Source organism: Bos mutus, chromosome 14, assembly GCF_027580195.1.
Source record: "Bos mutus isolate GX-2022 chromosome 14, NWIPB_WYAK_1.1, whole genome shotgun sequence".
In the NCBI taxonomy this organism is placed as follows: domain Eukaryota; kingdom Metazoa; phylum Chordata; class Mammalia; order Artiodactyla; family Bovidae; genus Bos; species Bos mutus.
The window spans coordinates 81,061,133-81,073,414 of NC_091630.1; positions in this window are offsets into that span (position 1 = coordinate 81,061,133).

Sequence of the window (12,282 nt, forward strand, 5' to 3'; positions counted from 1 at the left end):
AATTCAGGCAATTAACATGGCAGCATATTGTTGTGGGATATTAGATCTCAGAAAAACTGCACAATCTCAAATTTTACTAAAACTCACCCAAACGGGCATTTCTAATTACTCCTTGAAAGTAACTAGGTATCAGTGCTTTCAGTGGTGGAAACTCAGACAAGATGAAGTTTGAATGGCAAAATTAATCTTTCTGCATATGGGGGAAAGTTAATTTCCTTGCCTTTTCTTGAATAAATCATTACATTTTTGTATAACAACTCCTAGCCTCTTGTTTCTTAAGTACTTCAGCAACTTTGCCACTAAAAGCAATGAAGTTTTAAAGAAGTCTCCTTTACCCCAAAATATTAGATAAGGGATTTCCCTGGTAGTCCAGTGGTTAAGAACCTGCCTTGCAATGCAGGGAACATGGGTTCAATCCCTGGCTGGGGAATTAAGATTTCACATGCCTTGGAACAACTAAACCCAGGTGCTGCTACTATAGAGTCCCTGTGCTTCAAGGCAGATCCCCCTTGCCACAACTGAGACCCAACCCAGCCGAATAAATATATATATATATATTTTTTTTAAAAGAAAAAAATATTAGATGAAAGTGCAACAAGCAAGCAAAAAATAATACAAAAACATTCATATGGATCTCCAAAAATAAACTCTTTTAACCAGCATGGATGAGCTATTACTGGTATCACTACCATTTCATCAAACAGAAGGATTAAAAGAATTTTCTACTGAGTTGAGCTCCAAGCTCTTAAAGATACACATTTCTGTAAGACACATTTTAAACTTCAGAAAGGGGTCATGCAATGATTTATCTTTCGATAAGAGACAGAAGGAAATGATGTTCTTTCAAATTTTGGCTTAGTATCTGTTTATCTAACCACTAAATTGTGTGGGGTTTTTTCTCATGGAAAGAGAAAAGAGGCAGTGTGGTTTGTGGAATTAGCCCCTTTACGTACATTATTTTATTTAAATGAAGAGAGCAATGACTCACTTATCAATCATATATTCATGGCCAGAACCTACTTTCTCCTCTCTTTGACTTACTAACTTTGCCAATCTTCTGACCTTTTACTAGTCACAATCGTCTACCACATGACTTTTCTATTGTGCTACCAAACTTTGATCTGTATGATGAATTTCTTTTAGTTTCTCTTAAAGGTATCATCTGCAATAGTGTAGTCCTTCAGAAGAAAGTTGAGTTTACATGGTGTGAAGCTTTCCACAATAGTAAACGTAAGATGAATGGCATTATATAAAGCCAGCTCCCAAAGGAAAAGTGTATTTTTACTAGAACATACCAGAAATTTCTCTGGCGAGTTTATAAGATGCACAGTCAGATCTACACAAATCTGTTTTTCTGATGGATGACCAACTATCCATAGAGCAATAACTGTCAGTGCTTTTTATGAACTATATGAAACACATATTACCTGTGTGATGGTGCTATAATCATTGATAGCTTGTTTGTGTTGTTTTGTGTTCTATATTATTGTGATTTCCCTCAATAAAATCTTTTTTGATTTTTAAGTAGTAACTACTCATCCTAATTTTCTGGACTTGCTTTAAAAAAAGAAAAAACAAAAAACTTGTACTCAAATTCTAATTCCTTCAAGCATGTTGCCAACATCTTAGTATTTTTCTTTGGACCATGGTTTGTCTATCTGTAAAATAAAAGAATTGAACTAGATTGCAGAGTCAATCTACAGAGTTTTCAGAAAATTGAGGGAGTACATTGTGAGTGGAGCCCCCAGTTTCCCACGCTCATTTTAACCAGAGGAGTCTAGACTTACCTTTTTTATATTGCTGGGGTTTGGACTCTTTTACAAAGTTTCCATTTGCAAGTAACAGAAAATTCCACTCATACTTGCTTAAGTATAAGAGATAATCTCTTTTCTTACATAATTAAGAAGTCTAAAGTCTAAAGCTTCAGGTACAGCTTGATCCAGTGTGTTAATGATATTTACCTTAGAGGTTCATTTCTTTGTATTGCTCAGAGATCTGCCTCCTGCCAGCTTTGGGCTTAGGCTAGACTTGCTAATGGCAGAAGCTGGGTTGGGGTCAATCCCATATAATATACACAGAATAAGGTTACTTTCTCCAAGAAAATGTAGGTGTATTTTATCAAGAAGGAGACAAAGCAGGAATAATAAGATGCATACCTCAGGGTCCATTTACAATGTTGTCTGAAAAATGATTTTCATCCTTAAAAACAAGTTTGAAATTTCTAGAGAAGTCCATGCTAAGACCTCTCTAGATCTGCTTTTCTCTGCTTCTACTTTTCTCTCATTTAAGTCAGTGTCAAACTCCCCAGAACATTTTAGATCCACAGCTGATCTCATTAAAGCTCTGAATGGGTTAATAGCTTACAGCGGAAAGCACCGAGTTTTACAAATAATGTCTCATATGTTCTCGGCAAAAGTACTGGTAGTCATATCCTACAATTTGCACGTTAACCCAGAGGCCAATGTGTAATTTATTTAAATGAGAATTTTCTTTTTAAAAGAGGAATGATTCCCTGAGGGTTGATACTCACAGCTGATTGCCATTTGGTGAGTGGAGCTGGTTATTGCCTTTAGTTAAAATTTATTACAGGTATCACTGAAGGAAAAGAAAAAAATTCTACTTATTATGAAAGAACCTGGAGGCCTGAACATTTTGTCCACCCAAGCCCGGCTCCTGAAATAAACTTTCTCCTTGCCTGCTGGGGGATTAGCCAATGCCACCCCTTCACTGATTCCTGGGTTGGAAAGATCCCCTGGAGAAGGCAGTGGCAACCCACTCTAGTATTCTTGCCTGGTGAATCCCATGGACAGAGGAGCCTGGTGCACTACAGTCCATGGGGTTACACAGAGTTGGACATGACTGAGCAACTAACACCCCTATCACCATGACATCAGGTGGGGTTTAAGAACCAATTCCGTACTTGGGAGCTTGGAGATCCATCTCCAGGGGCAAGTGCTGTGAAGTCAAGCACCTGGCCCACGCAGAAGGCAATCATACAACAAGGTATATGCCTGCTCTGTATAAGTTACCAAGTGTAAGGTATACCTGCTTTGTATAAGGTGAAGAGAGCCAGGTCAGGTGTCAAGTGAGCTGCCTTTAAGAAGTACTAATACAATTATGTAAAGTTTAAAAATAAAATAAAATTAAAAAAAAAAAAAAGAAGTATTGCAAATTCACTCTGTTCCCTCAAGACCCCAGGCATTTTCATTATGGTGTTCCCTTTGTCTATAATGCCTTCCTCCCCTTAATCACCACCCTCCAGCCCCTCACTCCACATCCCCCCACCCCTCCCACCACCACCTCAGGCATCTCAGAAGTCATCCTCTCTCAGCAGGCCACTAACTGAGATGATGGTTTCTTTCTAAAGTTTCCTAGAATAATTCATAACGCAGTTCTGGGACTGATAATGGCTCCTTTGGTCTTCTGCTTCCCTCAATGGGGTATAATTATAACCCTCAGTTTTCTCATCCAGAAAATGGGGGGGGGATAGTAATCCTTCATCAGAGTGACTGTAAGGATAAATGAGCAAAATCTTTAGAAGTGGTTTATTAGTGTTTGGCTTTCAGTAAATATTCAATACCTTCAAGTTGTAAATATAAACCTGATACATTCAATAGTGAAGATACAGAGTTTATAACACGAACGAGAGTGAAGTGTCGATTCAGATTTTGAAGTGGCCATGTACCTGTTACTGAAGAAGCAGATTTCTTAGTGGTTCAATAAACCATCAGCATAACTGTGTAACTGATCAGTAACCACCTGGGACTAATACTGTCTTGCAGACAGATTCCAGCCTTCCCCAAACCTGTTCAATGCCTGCTGAGTATCTGTCTTGCTCATGGGTAATATTTTCTTTGAAATGTGGCATCCCACAAAGAGAAAAAAAAAAAGTTTCTTTTCTGAGCATGCTGAGGCAGGGTTTGGATGGTTGTCAATGCCTGGTGGCTCAGACGATAAATAATCTGCCTGCAATGTGAGAGACCCAAGTTCAATCCCTGGGTCAGGAAGGTCCCCTGGAGAAGGGAACGACAACCCAGTCTGGTATTCTTGCCTGGAGAATTCCATGGATAGAGAAGCCTGGTGAGCTACAGTCCATGGGCTCGCAAAGAGTCGGACACGACCCAGTGAACAGCACTTTCACACTTTGATCCAGGAATAAACCATAGAGGTTCCCTGAGATAGTAGCAATGTGGCATCCAATAAGGTCTTGAAATTTATGATTATGGGGCCCTGGATGAGTTGATTTTTTTTTTTCAAAAATGCCTTTTATTTATCTATACTTTTTAGATGAGTTGCTTCATCAAGTGCCTCAAGTTTCCTCCCTGTATAGGTTGGAAAATAAATTCTAGTCTCTATTTTATTTCCCCATCAAGAGATGATAACACATGAGACAATAATGGAAGGTTTGTGTTATCAAATCCTTGGAAGCACCACTGAAAATAAATCTAAGATTTTACTCCAGGACATGAATGATTCAGATGCCTAAGCAGTACATATATTTCCAGATATATAAATATATCTGTGCTTGCTTTTCTCCAGAAAATACCAAATTCTTGTAGGGACCACAGTGAATCATTTCAATCTCCCTTTTATTAAGGACTGGGATCACAGTTTGACGGTCAAAAATGAAAACTAAGAACAAAATGCTGTTTCTTTTCCTTTTTCCTTCTCTTTACAACCAAGAGGGAAGCTGGTGATTGAAAGGACGTTTGCATCAAACTTTGAATGCTGTCTCTGACATTCAGCTGTGCTGGCTTTCCTCCAACTATAAAACTTTCAACAGTTTCTGTTCTCTGATGATGCAAGTCCCCACCTGTCGACTGGGCAGGCTTAACTTTTACCTGTTTCAACACCTTTGCTTCTCTAACCATGGTACCTAAGCAAAAACAAAGGCTAATGCCAGTGCTTGTTTCCAGGCACTGTAATGGGTGGGATTTAAAGCAAATGTACTTTCCTTTCCCTCCCTGGTGTAGGAAACCAGAATACTAAGCTTAGAATGGTTTGTTGCTTGGGAGTGAGCCCTGTTTGGGTTCTGCTTAAACAAGGAAGAAATGGTTAGAACAGGGAAGTACAGAGGTCAGAGTTTAAATTATTGCTCTCGGTGTCCTGACTACTTGACTACTCATGGCCATGTCTTGGTTTTCTCATTTGTAGAGAAGGGATAATAGCATAGAGCTCCCAGCATTTGAATGTCTGCGAGATTCAAATAAGATCGCTATTTAAAGTCTTCTTTGGACAGTATGCACTCAGTAATTATTCGCTTCCTTGTTTGCTTCCTCATTCCAAGTTTATCCTGTTTATACCTGGAAGGGGGTATGAGCAGCCACAGTTAAGTGAATAGGAGCCTGGCTGTAATATAAATTCACAGGTACAGAGCCAACCCTGGGAAAAACTGGTGAGCTGCTGACATTTGTCTTCAGGTTGGCCACTCCCATTCCTGTTCCCTCTGCTTCCTTGTTCACGTCTGCTCTTCTTCTTCCCTAGGGCACCCGGATTCCTCATGCCTCTTTCTCCTTTCTTTTATCAATCCTTATCTTTAGAATACATTCAATAAATTCATTCCAAACATATGTGCAAAGTACTGGTAAGATTCAATATATATTTGAGGATAGAGATTTAATCCAAACTAATGAACCACTTACGGGAGCATATTGGTCAATGACCAAGTCAGTGGTTGATTTCCACATCTGTGCTTCTAATTTAGCAAATATGCACAGAGCTCCTCCTCAGTGCCAGGTTGTGAGGTTTGGAATCCATGACTGGATGAGACATGGCCATTGCCCTCAAGGGCCTCCCCATCTTGTGGGACACAACAGTATAATTATAAATAATAATAGCAATAACTACAATGATAGTAGCAGACATTCATAGAACACTTACCATATGCCAGGTACTGTTCTGTGTGTTTCGTATATATTAATTCATTTGCTCTTTGCAACAATCCTATTTGTTAGTTACTGTTATCAACTACAGTTTCAAGTAAGGAAGCTGAGGCTCAGAGGGATTAAATATCAGACCCAAATCACACAGCTGGTCAACGTGGTTTAGCTGCAGACCTTCTGTTCTTTACTACTTACTGCCTCCCTATATACAAGACAATCTGATTAATTACTTCTGGGATTCTATTGTTAGAAGTAATCAGTGATGCAGACACGAATGCAGAGTTTATTTGATATGTATGGCTGAGCCCCTTTGCTATTCACCCGAAACTATCGCAACATTGCTAATCAGCTATTGTTGCTGTTCAGTCACTAAGCCATGTCCAACTCTTTGCAACCCCATGGACTGCAGCACACCAGGCTTCCCTGTCCTTCACTATCTCCTGGAGTTTGCTCAAACTCATGTCCATTGGGTCGGTGATGTCATCCAATCATCTCAGCCTCTGTTGCCCATTCTCCTTCTGCCCTCAATCTTTCCCAGAATCAGGGTCTTTTCCAATGAGTCAGCTCTTTGACTATACCCCAATACAAAATAAGAAGTTAAAAAGAAAAAAGTTCATTTGAGAAGCTAAAAGGAACAGAAAAAATTATAATCATTCATTAGTAGTAGAATGCTTAAGTTAATCATGGTATATCTAGATGAGGAAATCCCTGCAGCCATTAAAAAGATAAAGATACAATTCTATACTTCGAGAGGAAAAAGGAAAGTACAAACTGGTTCATATAGCATTATTCTAAATTTGTAAAAGTGTACCTCTGTATACATAAATATTTCTCTGGGTTAGATAGTGCATAGGACGCTTAGTACCAACATGGATACAATCGGGCCCTGGAGGAACTGTTGTTCAGGATGAGTCTCCAGTTTAGGAGGAGGATGGATTTCCAGGCAGTGTTAGAGGGCCATGGATGAGGCAGTTGTGCCCAAGGCATTTAGGCTCTGCTGGGGCAGCAGGAAGGCATCCAGGAAACATCACAGAGAACAACAGCCTTGCCTCTTTGCCTCGAGAACTTCATCCCCAAGGACAGACTGGTTTCCTCTCTTCACTCCTGCCTCTCTAAAAGGGAGTGATGGGAAGTCAAAGCACATCTATCTTCCTTCAAGCCTCCAGAGCTTCCCAGCCAGTCCATCTTTGATGCCTACTCCCATGTTCCCAACCCAGAAGCCCAGTCCCTTCCAATTCTCTCCCAGTGCCCCCTGCAATGTGTCATTTTAACGCAGAAGCTCCTCTGGTCTATGGAATGGTTAGGGAGTTGAAGCTCAAACCCTGACTTTTAACCCCATATTTGCTTTAGCTGGATTCTCTTTGGAGCTGCAGCTGGAAGTTTGGTCCTTAAATGAAGGGCTCCTATTCATCAAGATATCTTGAAACCAACCCTTCCCAAAGAGTGAGAAAGAATCATCACTTCTGTCGACTATGTGTAGACTGTGGGCCAGGCGTGGTGCCTGCACTATCTCCTCTTCTTATAACAACTATAAACTGTAGAAGTTATGATCCTTATTTTAAAGGAGGAGAAAGTCTAGCTCTGGGCGGGTGATGGAGGGTCTGCTGAGGTCTTACTTCAGTGACTAAAACAGTTCCTGGCACACAGACTCCATTCAGAGTTGTAATTTCTGACTCTCACAGGCAACAAGTGGAAGGTTTGAGACCACAATCCCTGTTAATATGACCCCAAAGCCTTCTCTTTTTCTGCTGTGCCAAGTTATTCCTCAGCCTGAACCCCCACAGGCTGCATGTTCTTCCTGGCTGCTACAACTTGGGGGCCATGACAAGGGTGTTTATCCTGACCACCCCTCTAATTGTCAGGGCTTTGTGGTGGCTTCTAGATCAAAGGGTGAGGGAGCCTTCTGGATATTTGCAGGACTACTGTTTCACAAGGTGTACCTGGGCTGAAATAGTTCATTCCTTTTCGCTGCTCCTTAGAAGCCGACCAAACGACTCCAGGCCTTTATCACTCTCTGGAACACAGTTGGAACTTGTGCAATTGCAGGATTCTTTTCTGTGGGAACAATAATCTCATTTCAATAAGTGTGGGTGGGTGGATTATAAGTTCTGGGCTTGGAGCTCCGTTGTAGAACTAGGGAGGGACTGGGTTAAATAGTTGTATGACTAACAAGCTATTGCTCTTTTATGGCCAAGAAAGAAAAGGTTGCTTTGAGGATTATCAGTTCAGACTGGGAATGATTCACCCAAAAGTATTCAATAGTTTGGGTGATAGGAGTGGGGACGGGGGAAGCATTTACCTGTCCCCGCCTACTCCCACTTCCTAGAAAAGAATGGTGTGTTATGTACTCAGAGGAGTTTAATCTTTCTTGTTCTCAATATCCCTCTTCCTTATGAGAAAGGTCTCTAAAATTATGGAGCGAGTGTGCCAGGTAAGATATTGCTTTAGATTCTTTTCTGGTTTGGTATTAGCAGCATGTGTTAGACACAGTAGACATTTGGAGATCAGCTATCAAGACAAGAGATTTTGAGCAGTCAGGTCACCTCTGGGTTCCCAAAAGGGGCAAGCTGGACTAGACGTCCAGGCTCATTCATTCACTGGTTGTTTACTGAGCACTTATTAGGACTGAAGAAACTTGTGTTGGGTGGCAGGGTCTATCAAGCTTCTTCTTGCTTCCTGCCTGAGTTCAGAGCCAGTTGACAGGAGAACACTGAAATTATTAGGCAGATGGAGATTAGCACATCACCGTGATTGAAGATAAACACCACTGAGGGTGTAAGGCTACAAGGAACAGCAGTAGTGGCTTTCCCAACACTCAGCCTCAGAATAAAATGAATTTTTCATCCATTCTTATGCACTCTGGACCATCACAAGGTCTCGCACTCCTGAGTGTGTTGGGGGCACTTTTTTCAGCCCAACTTGCAATACAGAGAACCAGCGCAGACTGTGTGCTCCGTGCCGGCAGATATACTCCAGAGAATGGAAGCAAGAGAGGGATTGTGCCAACAAGTTCAGTTTCTTCTCCCAAACGACCCAGTAGCTGAGTTACTCCCCCTCTCAAAGCAGGGTAAGAGAGTGAGTGGGGAGAGGGCTCGGGATTTAGAATACGTTCCTCCTCATGGAAACCAGAAAAGTTGGGAATGACTGTGTGGTTGAGGCAGTAGACATTCTCCACACATCAGTCATCACCTATATTTCCCAGCCTCCCTTGCTGTTAGAGTGGGGCCATGTGGGGCCGATGGACTTAAGTGGACGTAACATGTGTTATCTGTTAAAGTCTCCCTCTGTCCCTCTCATTCTCTGCCTTGGTGACCCTGGAGGCTGTGTGTTCTAGATGGCATGTCTGTAACATGAAGGAAAACTGCCCAAACTGAAATAGACTTTGTGTGAATGAGAAACATGCTTTATTTCTCTAAGCTGCTGAGATTCAGAGATTTATCTGTTACCACAGCAGAATCTGTCCCACCGTGACTAAAATAATGCAACTCCCCAGACATCAGGGACTGGGTGTATTGTAAGAACAAAGCAGACATGATCTATGTACTCATGAAGTGTTTAGTGGGGAAGATAGAAAACAAATAGGCGAAAAAATAAATAATTACAAGCTGTGGTAAAAGCTGTGAAGGAAATGCAAAATAATTGGCAGGGTATATATTTAAGTTTGCTGGTCAGAGTAGACATCCCTGAAAAAGTGACACTTTGGCAAATCTATAATGGAATATTTCAATACAAAGCCATAGTCTTTTGACATAATAATCTCTTACCATTGAAGTTCTAGTATTCATCTTTCATGGTGGGAGCACCTTCCTCTTTTTGGATGTATACCTGCTAGTACACAGATGGCAAGTGTTGCTTCAGCCCGTTGCCATTGGCTAAGACAATGTGAAATTCCTTTTTCTGTTGTGGTTTTGATTTTTATTTGTATTTGACAGACATGTATTTGTAATAATAAGTATACATTTCCATACTACATCAAAACCTCTTCTCACCAATATTCAGTTACCTTCCCCTCACCTGTGATGCGTCTTTCCTCACAGCCTTAGAACATACAGCCTCTAGAACACACAGCCTTCGGGGTCACCAAGGCAGAGAAGAGAGGGTCAGAGGAAGACTTTAACTGATTCAACTCACAAATAACACACATTACTTCTACTTAAGTCCATTGGCCCATTATAGCCTCAATCTAACAGCAAGGGAGACTGGGAAAGATACATCACAGTAGTACTCTTGCCTGGAAAATCCCATGGATGGAGGAGCCTGGTAGGCTGCAGTCCATGGGGTTGCTAAGAGTCTGATACGACTGAGTGACTTCACTTTCACTTTTCCCTTTCATGTATTGGAGAAGGAAATGGCAACCCACTCCAGTGTTCTTGCCTGGAGAATCCCAGGGACGGGGAGCCTGGTGGGCTGCCGTCTATCGGGTCGCACAGAGTCGGACACGACTGAAGCGACGTAGCAGCAGCAGTGCTAATCAAGAATGTGACTTTGAAATCTCAGGATTCTAACCATTATAATTGGAGAACCAACAGGCACACCCTTCATGAGGCTCAATATGTGCATTAATTGTAAAGGAAAGTCTTGTACTTTTCTTCAACTGAAGGTCCAAACATACTCTAGAGATGACTTTGGTGGACAACAGGGATGTCCAGGCTCCCTTCTCCTTTATTTTGGTAAAAATTTGCTGATTTTCCAGTTGGGCAGCACCCCCTCCCCACTTTCCACTCACATGTGATACAAGACTTGACCATCAAAAGATAGCATTTTCTTGGCTTCAGTGATTGGTCCACATATGGGCATGAGACCTGATTAAGTCAGGCTTGAGAGCTGTGTGGCAATCTTGGGGAAAGAAAAGCATCACCCAGTTTGCAGAATATAAACCTAGGAGAACCTAGGGCTATAGCCACTACTTCTGTTTTGCCTTAGTATCCAGAAACACTAAAGAGAATGAGTCTGCTTTTAAGCCATAAATGAATTAAACACTCAGGCCAACTTTGTCCTGGTCCCCAAGCCAATAAGCTGGCTTTTTTTGTGGCCTGGAACGATAATAAATCTAACTGATATAGAGACTAAAATTCACAAGAGAAAAAGAAAGATGTCAATCAGCCAACTGTCAACTATTTTGCTGATCTAAGGTCTCTTCATTATTTTCTCCAGAGTTGTGGGTTCTTCAGAGTGGTTCTAATAATTGCAGGAGGAAGTAGTTCACATTCCAGGAGCTTTACTTCCTGAGTGGGGGACTTATTTATTGAGAGTAAAGAAGAATAGTGTCGGGGCTTCCCTGGTGGCTCAGTGGTAAAGAATCCAACTGCTAAAGAGCCCTAGAGCCTGTGCTCTGCTAAAGAGAAGCCGCCACCATGAGAAGCCCACACACTGCGGTGAAGGATAGCCACAATTATACTAAAGCCTGTGCAGCAGCAAAGACCTGGAATAGCCAAAAATACATAAATAAATAAATAAAAAGTAAGAACAGTGTCCATCTAATTATGGTGTTCAAGGTATAAGGTGGAAAGAAAAAAAACTGTGATCATTGCAAAAAACAAAATAAAGACACATGAAGGCATTTAAAAAATCAGGAAATAAAACAAAAAGCAAATGGCAACAATAATAGAAATCTTATTGAAATTTGTTTGCTCAGTGGAAGCTTAAATGAATGTTAAGTGCTTGACTCCTTGAAGTAGACTTAACTTAGTCAACTCACACAGTTGTTTAATTCTCTCTGTCTCTGTCTCTCCCTGGGTCATGCATGGTTTTTAAGGTGTAGTTTTAAATCTGGATGGTCCAAAGGAGAGGAAACAGTTCCAAACTGATAAGTAAGTCAGATTTGCCTTAGATGGCCCTCAAGTTTTAGTTTCCAGCCATTTCCTTACCTCCCCATTCTGGAAGGAAAGAAGGAGAAAAAAGCGGAAGGAAAAAATCAGCAAATGTGTCATTGAAAACCTACTTGTCACAGCAACCTTATGAGATGAATTACGTCATTTTAATTTTCAGAAAACTGAGGCTCAGAGAGGGTGACGCTCATAATTAATCTTGATTCAGTGTCCTTATGTCACAGGTGTTTTTCTGAGTGCCTAATGTGAAATCGTCTACTTCATTCACAACAACAACCCCACGAGGAAGGCTGTGGTGTCCTCAATTTACGGAGGAGGAAACAGAAACACTAGGAGGTGGAATAACTTACCCACAATCATGTAACTTGTGTCAGAGCCAGGAGTCACCCAGTAACCTTGCTCCAGAGTCCATGCCCCTTAATCACTAGGCCATTTTGCTACTGAAAATGCCAGATGATCTGTGCAGGTTGATTTGTTCCAAGTTTCAAAGTGAATTAGTAGTTGTAGCAGTCAAGTTTACTATAGACTACATAATTAAATCTGGGCTTCCCTGGTGGCTCAGATGGTAAAGA